Genomic DNA, 14,799 nt, shown 5'->3' with positions numbered 1-14,799 from the left:
CTCAGCATACAAGACTAGCAGGATATTTTGTGACTAATAGTAGCAGTAGATTTTTAAGTATAATACAGACCTAGCTCCTTGAGAACTCCTCTGAGATGGGTGCCTAGATGTAGCTACTTTACTGCACATTGCTGACCACTCATACATAGACACATGCTCATTAAATTTAACCGCTAACACCTGGAAGAAAGCCAGGCACCAGAAACAGGCTGAGAATTACTTCTCAGATCATAAGCTTAAACTGTAAAAATTGAGGTAGGTTCACAACAATCATTTACTTTGGATGATCACCAGAACACCAGCTCAGATTTGCTACTCAGTAATGTCTGTCCCAGTACATCTGCTTATTCACAGACATCTAAAAAATAATCTCTTTTCCATACAGCCAAGTTATATATTTAACACTCTAGAACAATTTGTCCTTCGATCACAATCTAAGGATACTTTTTTTTGTTCATGAAAGAATGCTTTACATTAGCAGTGGCAGTAGTGCTTTAAGCTAAACAGGGGTTTGGAATTTGGTCACTGTTTTTTTCCATATAATTTCCATTATAATATTATATATATGCCAACATATATATATATATATTATATATATATATATATATATATATAAAAATATATATATATATATATGTATATGTGTGTATATATATATATATATTTGGCTGAGCACCTACAACATCTCAGATATTGGGGGAGAATCTCCTTTTCTCCCGTCTCTCCTCCTACTATGTAATTTTAGCTTATCACATTTTAAGAAAGATGAAGGTTTGTAATAAAGCCTTAAATGTATTCTCCGGTTTACAGAACATCTATAATTGTTTCTGATTTAAAGGAGGGACTCATCACAGCCGTCTTTAGATACTGAAAGTACTAGCATCTATAAGTGATCTCAGTATCCTCATTCCATTTATAGTCATTTATAGTCAATGGGCAAAAATAAACTTCTGAGATATGTATCACCTTTTCACATGTCTGAATTACAGTTAAATGACCTGAAACATAAACTATATCTATCCATTATATAAAATAGGTAGACAGATAATCAGCTCAAATATACATATCTACGCTGCTGAGCTCTGCATTTGATCAGATTAATCTACCCATATTTGCCCACAATGCATTTTCTTAGTATGGAATACTCCATTAATGACCCAGATGCTTCTTCCTGTCCAATGTGAAGTTTTCTTGGAGTAGGAAGTGATTTTTCTGTTTATGTAACCCGCAATAAAATACAGAATTGAAAAATGTATTTTCTAAATTTTAATAAAAGGTTCTTGTGATCTTCCTTGAAAGAGATCCACAACTTAACAACACAGCATTGAAATCTGAAATTTTGCAATCTTTTTTTTTTTATTGCTGTGAAAAATAAGTTCATTTTTGCTGAGCAATGAGTCTCCGAACAGCATGTGCTGCAATACCCATTTTGTACAGGATTTTCTTTTGCTGTGTTTGTAAAATGTGTAACTCTGAAATACTGCATTACTAACATTTTTGTGGCTATCACGGCTGTGTAGAGGAAAATTTATGGAAGATGAAGATAAACAATCTCATGCCTTATGTACATAACATAGCTAACTAATACTATCCATTTTTAAAGTAAATCTTCAAGTCTTACATAGCAAAAGAAAATCTCTAGCCATCTTTTTATAAAAAGAAAACAGTGACAGATTTCAGATGTGCAGTATTAATTCACAATTTGCTCAACCAAATAATCACATAAACCATCCAAACACCAATTAAAACTTGAAACGATGTTCAGTGCCTTACAGAACAATGCAGAGGGCAGCTTACCTTATGTAAAGACTGGACAGTTGCCCAGTTGCTGCAGAATTGGAAAGGCAGCATTTTCAAAGCCAATTTGTGACTGCACTGATTAAATTGCTAATAAGGCATTAATTTTTATAAGGTATACATACTTTGTCTCATATTTTTTTCTGGAACTTTCTGAGACTATGCTTTGTAATAGCTCAATAATGTAGCATTCTAAAAGTCTATAAAAACAGGTGGTATTAAATATGATTTCTTACAAATGCTGGAGTAGAGGCAGCAGAATATATTTTACTCAAGGCAAAAAAATACCTAAGGCTGTTCCTGATAATACAGATACAGGATATGCATCAGGAATAGCTTACTACTAACCAGAACAACAATAACGGTTTGCCAGATAAAGTAAGAAAACCTTCTGAATAGGCTTAAGAATTTCCTAGTAAATATATTTGCAGAAGAAAAACACCACATATAATATTCATTTAAAAGAATTTTCTGTGAATTATGTAAAAAGCATTCAGGCCTGAATGATAATGTTGGCTTAGATAACTGCATATACGCAAGAGCTTGAGTAATAAGACATGTCACAAGACATGAAAATGCCTATTAAAAACAAGTTTCAGTGTGTTAGGTATTAAGAAAATGCAAATATGAAAGTTACGTTGCACATCACATTGCCTAACTTTGCGTGAACTCATATCCTTTGGGGCTGGATCTTGCTTGATTCTCCTGTAGGCACTTGTTGACAGTGGCTAGCATTTAGAACTGAATGGAAAAGACCAAAAGGAATCACAAAGAGACAACAGTAGGAAAAGACTGAGCTGATGTCCATGGGCATTAAGATTTTTTATCTGCCTACAAGGAGAGGACTGGAAAGAGGCAGTGGTAACATCTCCCTCTTGTACACCATCCTTCGGAATAAGCCAGGCATACTGGTGACTTACAAGCTGCATCAAGCACAGTGTGCGCCTGTGCACCAAGTTGAAAATCTCAGGCTCAAGAAAAACATCAATACTTCTTGCTACCTGTAATTTGACACTGACTGCAATGGCAGTGCTGCGAAAACACACGTTCCCCACCAGTCTGCCAGCCCTTCCCAGCAGTGCCTGCCTGCTCCTTGCTGATAGCCCTATGTCCACTCTGCCTTCCTAATCTACCAGCCTCCAAGGCTGCCGGGCTTACCCTCTCACAGCTCAACAGTTCAAGCACACACCAGGATACAAAGTCCAAGGTAAGGAAAGACTTGACAGCTGATCTGAGGCTTGTTTGCCACAGGAGTGATGTTTCATGTTTCTCCAGTACCTCAATTTCCCCTCAGTTTTCCTCATTATCTTACATTTTGCTGTATGAACTTATAAAACATCACCCACAAGACACAAAAAAAAACCCAGTGGCTAACTCTCTTGTTTTAAGAAAAAACAAAAATAAAAAAACTCTAGCTTATGAGGGACAAAATATGCTCAAATCACTAACAGATGCTTGCAAATTTTCTGTTTTACTTGGGTCACTTTTAATTCTGATACCAAATTCCTTCATTTCTCTTTCATGAATTATTCTGTTTACAAACAAGTAAAAAAAAATACATATCTATAGTCATATCAGATAATGTACGTGAGCCCAATTCTGTAGAACTTAGTGTGTGTGCATAAAGCTTAGTGAGTTTTAGAAACGAAAGGTGTTCTCCAGAAAAGACACGATGCTGTGAAGACACTGAAAATATAAGAGAAAAGGAAAATGAGCTTGAATTGAATGGTACTACAGTGTTTTCTGGTATCTTAACTTTGAACAGTGTCAGTCTTGTGAAAGACTCCTGTTTTAATGTAGTAAATATTTGTAGTTTCATAGCTACGCTAAGGAAAAAAATGTTTGTTTCCTGCCTTTAAGAAAGTCTACAGCTTTTAGGTTATGATTTACACACATAAAACTTTAAACATGTTATGTTTGTTGGAAGTACACTTGGTTTTCATCCACATGATTAAGAGAGGCATTTAAAACAAGTAAGCAATAAGTGTAAGCATAGATTAAAGTGGCAACATGACAGTTGTGCTTGGGTACATAGTTCTTCAATCCTCAAGCACAGTGACAAAAATATCCAGCAACTGATGAAGTATTTTTGTTTAAAGACAAGGAGACATACCCTGTAGTGATTAAAGGGTGCGGTGTAATTTCTTTGTACTTTGCCTAGAGGGGCAGCTGTTCTGGCAGAAGCCTTCACCCCCAAGGGATAACTCTTGGCTGCAGTTTCTACCAACGTAAAGCAGGTTTATTTTTATGGGCTGAAATACACACAAATCCTGCCAACAGAGACTCCTCAAGAGAGATACAAATTTTACGCAGCTCCCAGCTGGCCTGAATGCCACTTCAGCAGCACCTTTCCCTCATAGTTCACATTTTTTCACTTTCAGATTTTTCCTCTCTCAACTAATCAACCACCTTGTGTATATCTATTTGAGTGAAATTTAACAGATTTCATGTCCACAGGTATAAGATTCAAATCACTGTACTAGTTTGCTGTGGATCTACAGCATCTGTTTTGTCTTTTTTAAAGATGGTGAACTTAGCACAGCCTCTCAAAAGTCACCCTGTGGCTCAATCTGGTCTCTATTTATACTGCTGCATTTTACAGTTTAAATTAAAGCCAGTGGTCTGACAGTACTGTTCATCCCTTCTCTTTGAGGCATGGAGCTTTTTTAGATATCTTGGGTTACAATGGCTTTCCTTAAGAGCAGGGCAGAAAATGAGTCAATGTATGTCTGGACTGCCAGCGAATGAAAGCCCAGCAGCCTGATGGGTTATGACATGTACCTTTCCTGCCTTTCTCTACTTTCAAAACTTAGCATATTTTCACTGCTGTCACCAGTCTCCTACCAAAAAAAAAAAGAAAGGTCTTACATAAGCTTTTTTCTCTTTTGGACAAAAGGAAAAAAAAAAAAAAAAAACAGTTTCCCTTGATTCCCTTTTGCAGCAGAAAGTAGGTAGCCCATTTCTCCTCAGCAGGACTCAGATAAACTTGTCCAACAAGTGAAAAAATAAACGACTCCCTCTGGCAAGGTCAGAGGGGCAGATGAAAATGACCCTGGGAGCATAAGTCTGACCAAATACAAAAGGTTCTGTGCTCTGTGGGGTTTGGTTAAATAATTCAAGTCCAGCCTTTTAGTAACATAAATGCAAACTATTCTCTTCTCAACTAGGGTAACAGAAACAAACACATAAAGTTAATGAACCCAGCAGGGACTGACCAAACAGCTCAACCTCCCCTTTGGAGCAGTGAGAACACCATGAAGAACCAGTGAGAACACTAGCCACTTTGCACTGAAAAACAGAATCTTCTCTGGTTTGGTAGGATAAATAAAAATTTCCTTCATTACTGAAGATCTTCAGTCTTTAGTGGGATAAATTACTGCTAACTCCTGTCAAAAAGATCGTCTGTTCTGTTCTGGCAGTTCATGGGCTAAGACAAAGTAATGACATTACAACATCTTAAAGCATTCAGTCCTTTTGCATTCTTACGGGGTCCAGATCTACAGTTCCTCACTCTCTGGTACTGCCAGTGCGCCATTTCCCCTCCTTCACCCTCATAACACCTTTCAAACTGTTCTTGTAAGAAGCAGTCTTCCCTTTCTATCCATAAGTATACACTATTCCTTCTATAAGGAATATATAAACCTCTGCATCTGCTTTCAACACACTTGAAAGCTGGGCTGTTCAGACTAAATTTGTAATTTCTGATTTTATCCTTTAAGAGAGTTGGTTAGATGAGAGGATTGATTGAGAAGTAGGATTTAAGCTCCTGTTATTAAGAGAGATAACAACCTCCTTATCTAGGACCCAGTAATACTGAAATTAATACTCCATCCCCAGTGAAAAGTATAACTCAGTATTCTGTGAGAATTCTATTTTATTAGAGGAGCATCTGGGTGTAATACTTTAAAAATAAACTGTTATATATCAACTAACTGCTATATTTTTCAGGAAATTGGTACAAGAAAAAAAGTGTTGCCGCTGAAACACATTGATGAGCAAGAAGAGAGGATTAAGAACATAATTTTCAATATACAGCCTTTATGCAATACTTAAATACACCTAGAAGTGCAAGCTGGTTACTTAGTTAAGAAAGAACGTCTTGTTACATTATCAGTGGCTTATGCTGTCAGAGTCAGAAAAAGAACTTGTATTAGTTGTGGAAAGAACAGGCTTTCATATCTGATCATGTATGAACATATTTATGCAGGTTGCGTAAAACAATTAGCTTTACTAATAAACAGAATTGTGGAAATAATTTAGCTCTCTTTTTTAATATATAGCAAAAATAATTTGAAGTTGGAAACCTTCAGTTGAATCAACACATCCTTTTGTGTCTGGGCAGTACCAGACACGGAAATGCACACATGACATATTCATTTCTTATGTCAAAGTGCCTTTTTAATAGTACAAGTGAGAGTGAGTCATCTATTCATGTGCAGATGAACTCTGCAAGCAAGCACTGTAGGGTGAGTTCACAGTGCTGTACAATCAGTAAGTGGGGAGAAACTCATGGAACAAATCTATCCTGCAGAGTCCATGTCTCCCTCTCCTGCAGTCATAGACTTTAGATCTTTACTCAAGGAAATCTAAATGGAATAATCTTTAATAGATTTATGCGTTAAGAGTAATGTTAAATTAAATGTTTCTGACCATGTCTTTTTGCAAAGTACTCCTGGAACTCAAGAATTCTCAAGCTAAACAATAAGATTCAATATCTAATTTTTATTTTCTAGATTGTTGTACTGAGGTTTGAGAATTATATTTTTGATGGTTAGTTTTCCTTGTAGTATATTTTATTTATTCTTTTATTAGAATCACATTTGGAAGAAATCTTGTTATACGAGTGTGCCATTTTGTGATTGGATAAAACAATTCATCAACAAAAAAAATATTGCTACAGCCTACAATAAGCACACAGATAGAATAAAAGCTAAAGTCAACATTCTTTCTACTACTTTCTCAGAAGTAAGTAAGTAAATAAATAAGTAAATAAAGACTTCTTGAAACTACTGTGAAAATATGATCCATCATTCTGCTTCTGATAGCTTGAAGGTATTAGCCTTCATGAAATTCCTCAAAATAATAACATCTCTTGCACTTCTACTCTGTTTTTGCCTCTTCAATTTGTCATTCTCCATGGCTACATATTTTCCTTTACCCATGAGATCTGAAAAGCAGAAATAATAAACAAAACACACTAAGAGTAAAGAATGTAAACACTTGCAAGTCTAAAGGTAACATACCTACTGGTTATTATGGAGGAGTATCATCTACTCCATATAAAAGCTATCTTACAAGTGAGGATGTAACCATTTCCAGTTTTAGTGTGGAAAATACAGCATACCAGTAAGATGAGCAGAGCAAAAAGGTTTCTTTGATATCTCCCCCCATTCTAATAGGCGGAAAATGCTCCCACAGAAAGAAATGAGGGGAAATGAAGGACATAGAAGGACACATAAAAGTATTTGTTTCAAGACAGAAATCACTTTGATAATGATTAAGAGAAATAATTTTCATTTAAACTAATCAGGCAAGTCAAAGTCAGTGATCCAAATGTCTTTGGAAGCAATCAAAAGAGCGTACTCAGCCCTTAATGTATGTAAACAAAGAGCAACCCAGTGGAATTGCACTAGAGTACAGAGACAAAATACTTGAGTCACAGAAACAGGAAATGACAATTAGCATTACTGTCATATTCTTTTAATGCATCTCTGAACATAAGAGACAGAAAATGCCACAGTGTGCTCAGATGTCAGCTTTAAACATCCTTCCCTGGTTTCTCAGACTTATGCAAGTTTGGACATTACATTCACTAACTTCACTTACAAACCTCCTTCACTGTACTAATACAGCTAAAACCAAAAGAGGTCATATATGACACTGTGCTGCACTGTTGCTATGTATGAATAAATAATTAACCTACATTGAAATAAAGCACTCTTGTATCCAGAATAACAACAACAAAACATCTCCCTTAGGATAAATACATCAGAAAAACATTAAAATAAAGCCCTTATGCTTCTAGACAGCATAATTATATCTACAAAAGAACAAGAGCAAAGGATCTCCTTTTCCCTTATTCTTCGCAAACTCAAAATACGCTTCATGCTTCATATAAGCTATTATGGCATATACTTTTCTCATTTTCTTTGAATATACAACCCACAGGTCTCAAAATATACAAGTTTTAATCACTTTTTTTCCAAAACCTGGTGCTGTGACTTCTAATTATGGGCTACTGAGTCCCTTTATTCATCTTTATTAGCAGTAGAAGAGTGGAAGAGAGGCAACGTAATGAAAGACAAGGAGTTAGGACCCCTGTGTAACACAATGAGCAAAGATACTCTAAATTCCTTAGGACAGAAAGGAAGTCCTCAGTTTAACACTATATAAAAATTACTATAAGGAGTACATCTTAAAAAGTATTTGGTAATTGGCTGATAGGTCCACTGTCTTCTTCAGTTTACAGAACTGATTTCCCTGTCGGTGAGGCTCTATTCTCTCTACCTCCTCTGTTCTCTCCACCAGCTCCCTGACACACACCACTCAGCTCACTTGAGTCTCTGTCCCGAACACACTTTTTCCCAACCCTTAAATCACCCTTATTTCCAGCTGGAAGTTTATATCTCCCCATTCTCCATTTCTAACACCAGCAGAAAGCATTGCTGAGGATAAGGGTCCGGCACCTAGTTTCAGACCCAAATCCAGTCCTATTTATAGCATCATTAAGGTTGAAAAAGACCACAGAGATCATCTAGGTCAACTGTCAACCCACAATCACCATGCCCACTAAATCATGTCACTCAGTGCCACATCTAAATGATTCTTGAATACCTCCAGGGACAGTGACTCAACCACCTCCCTGAACAGCACAGTAAGTTCCAGCACTTGATCACCCTTACTGAGAAGAAATTTTTCCAGATAACCTACCTGAATCTCTCCTGGTGAAACTAGAGGTCATTGTCTAATGGCTCATGTTCTGATGGTTGTCAATTAGCCCTTTCCCTGCTTGCAGCTTTTCAGCCACTATGCTGCAAGCCTGTAGCGATGAATAGGGCTGTTGTGACTGAGGTGCAGGACCCAGCACTCGGTCTTTTGAACAGCTGGCCTCAGCCCATTGATCCAGCCTATCTAGATCTCTCTGGATAATAATAACGCATTTTGCATGTATATTTCTTTTCATAGCAACGGTATATCCTCTTTGGCTTGTTTGGGCAGGACGGGCCCATAAGACGTTGACACTTGTAGTACTGTACACTTCTAGTAGTGTACACATTTGTTTTCAATATTTCTTGGATATGGAAAACAAGCACTGAGAAGTATAAGCCTAAAGCTGATGCAGAAACAATTTGAAATTTTATCTTTTACTGACTCATTTTTGCTTGTCCCATAGACTACAGGTGTGCCTAAATAACTTCTTATACTTGCAAGCATGTTGCTGAGAATGAAAGCTAAAATGTACATTAATGTTTATATTTCTTTGAAAAGAAAACCACTTATATACTTAGGAATTATGCAGCATTGCTTTGGGACTGATTTTACTAATTTCTGCTGCATGCACATCATGCAAAAGGCAACATTCATCACTGTACTATCACTACGCAAATGGTAAAAAATCTTCGATGTTGAATACACTTTGAACACAATTACTAGTCACTGTTTTATATTCATTATCCCTGTGTGCCAAAATTGAGAGTGCTGCCAACAGTTTGATTCCATAGAGGCCATCTGATGAGAGCAACATGTCTGAAGGAGTAGCAGGAGCCTTCTAATAGCTGAGGGAAGATAAGCTAATCTAAAGAACTTCGTAAAAATATATAAAGACAATAAAGGCTATTCATATAGGACATGATCTGAACAGTATTCTGTGCAGCATATGCTTTCTGAATGTTCCCACACTGATCATCACCTTGATCACCACCTACAGCTGAGTCCGCCACAGGAAAATCTGATCCACAGAAAAAAACAAAAATGATCTGAAAGTGAAATAACTACCAAACTTCCTGTCAAAGCAACTGGAAAGTATTTTTTGAGTGGCAAACATATCCTTCATGTGTTTGGGCAAGTCTAGTCTGCAGAGATTTACATGTGCATTGTTAAAATCATACACTTTCGTCATCTTTTATAGGAACAATAAGAAAAGAATGCCAAATCCACCATGATTTCCACTATTACTCAGACAACCGCCTCCTTGTTGGTTCAGTATTTCACATTGAATAATCAGGACAACAAGTCCAAACAACACACATCAAAGGCTAAATAAATAAATAAATAAATAATCACCTCAGAGTTAAACTTGTTCTCTATTACTTTCTGATTTTGTGAATTAAGATCAGTTCCATTTCTTAAGCCACCCAGAGAAAAATCATATAATGGGAAGTGTCAAAGTAAAGTCCTATTTTTGTCCCATTATTTTTCCTCTTTCTCTATTGGGATTCTTTTTTTTTGATTTTTTTTTTTAACTGCCCTATTAATGTCAATATCCTTTTGATAATACTTATTCACTTTTTCAGCAATTGCTTTCCATGCACACATCTTATTACATATTACTGCAAGCATCATGAGACAGGAAAGCACTATGTCCTGAAAATAATATATATATATATATATGTAGGAAGTAATTGGTGACTTGAGCTTGATGATAACAAATAAAGGAACCAACCACCTAACATCACTTTATAAACTAAATTCAAAAATATAATCAATAAAAGGAGCTGATGATAAGGAATTGTTCTAAAGGGATGTGGGAGGCAAATGGATAAAGTCAGGCTCTTCTTGGTCATGTGTAGTAATAGAACAAGCATAGGAAGTTCCATACTAACATGTGGAAGAACCTCTTTATGGTAAGGATGATGTAGCATTGGAACAGGCCACCTAGAGAGGCTGTAGTCTCTTTCTATGGAGATGTTCAAGACCCATCTGAGTGCCTACCTGTGTGACCTATTGTAGGGTACCTGCTTTAGCTGGTGGTTGGACTCAGCGATCTCTTGAGGACACTTCCAATCCCTGCAATTCTGTGATCACCTTTCCTCCAGACATAATTATTATAAATTAAAACTCAAGAGATTGCAAAGAAAAAAAAACAAACAAATAATCAAACAAACAAAACTGAGACTCCTTCTAGTTTGCCAGACACCATAACCTGTGAACTATGAATTTGTTCTTCAGTAAAAGCTTGTTTTGATTCTTTAACTACAGAACAACAGCTATAAGAAATACTGAAAATACATGATAGAATGTAAAGCTAAGCAGGTTAGCCCAACATCCTATATTACTCAAGTTATAGAATATCATACCCTTACTCCCACATCCCAACTACTTTTGCTTAGGTTCCAAGGTTCACAATAAAATTACGAAACTTGGCACAATGGCTCAGAAACACAAACATGCCAAAGAATGCAGGTTTGGACTGGGATGCATATGTGGAACAAAGCCTGTTTCTCACATTTCCTTGATACATAAAACAGCTGACGAATGAAATCCTATTTTCCGATGCAATATTCTCCTTGGTACTGTACAAACATTAGGACATCATATATATCTGAACAGATACAGGAAATATTTGCTATCAATTATTAAAAAAATATTTTAAAAAATATTAAAAATAATTAGGATAGACAAAGACCATTTTTCTTGTCTTGACTCTCACGTAAGAAAATGGACAGCATTAACTCTAGCAAAGAAAGTTAGGTATAGAATTAATTCAGAATTTCACTCAGACATCATCTTTACTAAAGCTGAAATCTACTTAAGAAAAATTCTACTCTTCACAAGTATCCAGTGATGTTGCAATAGGAGAAAAATCAGGTGAGGTGTAGTCTCCTTCCTTAAACAATAACCAGGAGATACTGCAAGCAAAGCCACATGCATGCCATAAAAAGAGGACAAGAAAAATATTACTAAAGTGGATTTTTTTCTTTTTTCCTAAAATGAAGGAACAGAAAACCAATGGATACCAGAAGTATGCATACACAAAGGAATAGTAAAAATGTAGAAAGTAGTGAACAAAATCCAAGGAAGAAATGTAATGAAAGAAAAATATATTTTTAACAAAATCACTCATACACACACACACACACACAAAATCCATGACCTCCAGCTACCAGTATTTGCCTTACTCAAAGGCCTGTTTTGCTCTGAAGTCACTTATACTAGAAACACTGTGTTCCAAACTAAGTCAGCTGAGCTATTCAGATATGTGAAGTTATAGATAGTTCTGTAATTAATTGCTCACACTATAGAAACTTTTGAAATATAGTTTCTTGTTTTCCTTTTATGTGGAAGCCATTCAGTAATCATTCTCAAGTATGATATCCAAAGTCAGGAATCATGGAAGAAGAGGGGAGAGAGCTGTCTTTAAAAGTAAGAAGGGAATCATTTATGTATTATTTACGAATTTAATATGTACAAATAAAAACACTGCCACTTTTACTGAACTACTTGTCAGTTTACTGTTTCCTTTAAATATCAGTCTACTCCCTCCCCCATCATGGAGACCAACTTTCATATCATGGTTCATCTAGAGAGCAAAGGCTCACTGTCTCAACTAGTGTGCAGTTAAGTTTATGGCTCCGTTTCTGCAAGGGAAGCTGCAAGCACCCCTTTCATTGCTATTTGATATGTAACTGGAGACACAGGTGGATGTCACTATGGAGACACAGGTGGTTATTATAGAGACCACAGAGTCAGGAATGGATGCCTGCAGAAGGCATCCGCATCCCTCAGTTTACTGAAAGCTGTTTGGCAGAAAAGCAAGAAAAATCTCAGTAAGATTTCCTCTTTGCTTAAAAGTTCAGGCTTGCATCTAATAAATAAATAAATAAATAAATAATAAAAATGCTTTCTCTAAATGTTATTTTTCTCTGTTCAGTTTTCTTGTTCACCTCTGGTTTGAAAAGCAGCAGCATGTCTGCATGATTGCAGGGATGAAGAGATCAGTGGCCCTCCCTGGAGCACCAGAACACATTTTGGTCTTCAGAATGTGAAAAGGTCTGTGTTAGGGCCGTATCCCACCTCCAGTGTCTTATAAGGGTCACTTCAACCAGGGCACAGAGATCTGTGTGCACACAGAAACCCTTTTCTTTCGGGACAAGGCTATCAATGCCCCACACAAGAGAGACTTCAAGGACGCTGTGTCCCCTGTGTGCTAGCAGAGGTCATATAAAAATAACGATGGAGGAGTGTTCTCCCGGCTCTGGTACCAGTCACGGGGAGAGCTGGATGAACAGCCTCTGAGCAAAGCCAGCGGTGTTTGGAGATGATGAACCAGCGCTGCTGGGCTCGCAGCGGCCCTGCCCACGCCAGGCAGAGCTTCAGCGCAGGGTCCCCGCAGACCCTCCCCGAGCATAGCGGCGTGACGTCGCCGCTCCCCTAGGGGCCACTGCCTCCAAGTGACGCCCAGTCAGGCACACTGATGTAGCCTCGCTGCCGCTCTTCCCGCCCACGTCTCCCGGCGGAGCTGCCCCGAGGCGGAGGCGGCCCTGGCCGCGGACTCGCTCTGCGAAGAGCGGGAGGTGCGGCAACGCCCTGGGATGCGGCCTCGGCTCGGCCCCGCCGCCCGCCTCCCCGCCTCCCCGCCCGCTGTCAGCGCCCGGCGGCCGCATGGGCACGGCGAGGCGTGCGGCGCCTCTCAACAGCGGCTGCTTCGGGACCGGCGGGCAGCGCCCGCGAGGGGCGGTGTCCGTCCTTTCATCCATCCATCCATCCATCCATCCATCCATCCATCCATCCATCCATCCATCCATCCATCCATCCACCCATCCATCCGTCCATCCATCCGTCCGTCCGTCCATCCATCCCCGCGTGGGTGGCGGCTCGTGTGCGTGAGCGTGTGTGTGACTGACACTGCGGCGCGCACAGCGAACGGGGCTGGGGGGGGATGGGGGGGACGCCGTCGCGCCCCGGCTGTGGCAGCCCCGTCTCCGTCCCCCGGAGCCCTCCCCGATGGGGGCGACCTCAGCGGCCTCGCTGCTCCTCCTCCTCCCTCCTGGCGGGTAGGTTACGTTACCTGGTCTCTAGCTCGGGCTGGATCTAATCCCGCGGCCGCCGCCGGCTTCTCTTGCTGCCGCGGGGGTGAGCGGGGCTATGAATTTATTTATTCCCCATGAGGCTGCCTCGGCAGCAGAGCCACGGCAGGAGAGCCCGGGCCGGGTGGTTGGGAGGGAGGCCCGGGTGCTGCTGCGGGGCCGACGGGGCGCCGCTGTCCCGGGGGTGCTGCGGGGGAGCGGCCGAGGCGCTTCAGCACCGGCGCGGCGGGGCGGGGGCTGCGGAGGAGACGCCTCCCGGGCTGCCCAACCCGGCTCCGCGGGGCCGGCGGGGGCGCGGCGCCCGGCCCGGAGACGACGAGCCAGAGAGAAAGGCAGCGCCCGGCCCCCGCCCGACCCAGCGCCCGCGTGGTGTCTCGGCCGCGTGTCACGCTCCTCACCTCGGCTCGGCCAGGACTAGTCGTGTCCGTCCGCCCCGTCGCCCCACCCCTCTGTCCTTCTCAGCGGGACACGGGGCACCGAGTGTTGCACATCATGAGGCTGTTTGCACTCTCTGGCTGTTCCACACAAAGGTTACAGCAAGGGGAGCCAAGCTTATGTCAAGAAAAAATGACAGCGATCTTAGCGTGGAAAATGGGAGAACTTCACCGTATCAAGCAGCAAATCTGGCCATGAGGAATGAGTTCTTGATTGAAGTCGTGGCTCTCTCTCCCTTTTCCCTACCTCCACACTCCCCAGAAAAATTCAGGAACTGTTTTGTATAAGCCATGAACATACTTCTGAGAACAGCCATTAAATCATCCCCAAATTCTGTCCTTGAGGCTGAACTCCTATGGGTAAATGATGGAACATAACCACATCATTAGATAATTAAAGCCTTTACCATAAATGCCTATTCTCATGGGTAATGTTGCATGTCATGTGCAACATTTTAAGTAATCTGAAAAGAAATAGTTACAGTTGTTGACATTATGTTGCAAAATATGTACAAAAAGTAAATGCGAAGACCATGTGATTT

At 39.8% G+C, this 14,799-nt stretch overlaps 1 protein-coding gene across 3 annotated transcripts in view; it reads right to left on the bottom strand.

Moving 5' to 3' along the window:
• Positions 1-14,349, bottom strand: part of SLC16A7 (solute carrier family 16 member 7) — an 80,334-nt gene extending 65,985 nt beyond the window's left edge. The window contains exon 1 of one of the 3 annotated variants that reach the window (XM_085536536.1): positions 14,222-14,349. The gene's annotated coding sequence lies outside the window, so the exon portion shown is untranslated. Of the gene's footprint in view, positions 1-8,727; positions 8,866-13,804; positions 14,004-14,221 lie in introns of those variants that run through there. The other 2 variants (XM_015855221.3, XM_032443278.2) reach the window with 2 other exon arrangements.
• Positions 14,350-14,799: the final 450 nt, after the last annotated feature.

This window comes from Coturnix japonica, chromosome 1 (genome assembly GCF_054131305.1).
Source record: "Coturnix japonica strain WE chromosome 1, WE-NBRP24, whole genome shotgun sequence".
In the NCBI taxonomy this organism is placed as follows: domain Eukaryota; kingdom Metazoa; phylum Chordata; class Aves; order Galliformes; family Phasianidae; genus Coturnix; species Coturnix japonica.
Note: the sequence above shows the minus strand (reverse complement) of the source record. Positions and strands in the feature narration are given on the sequence as shown.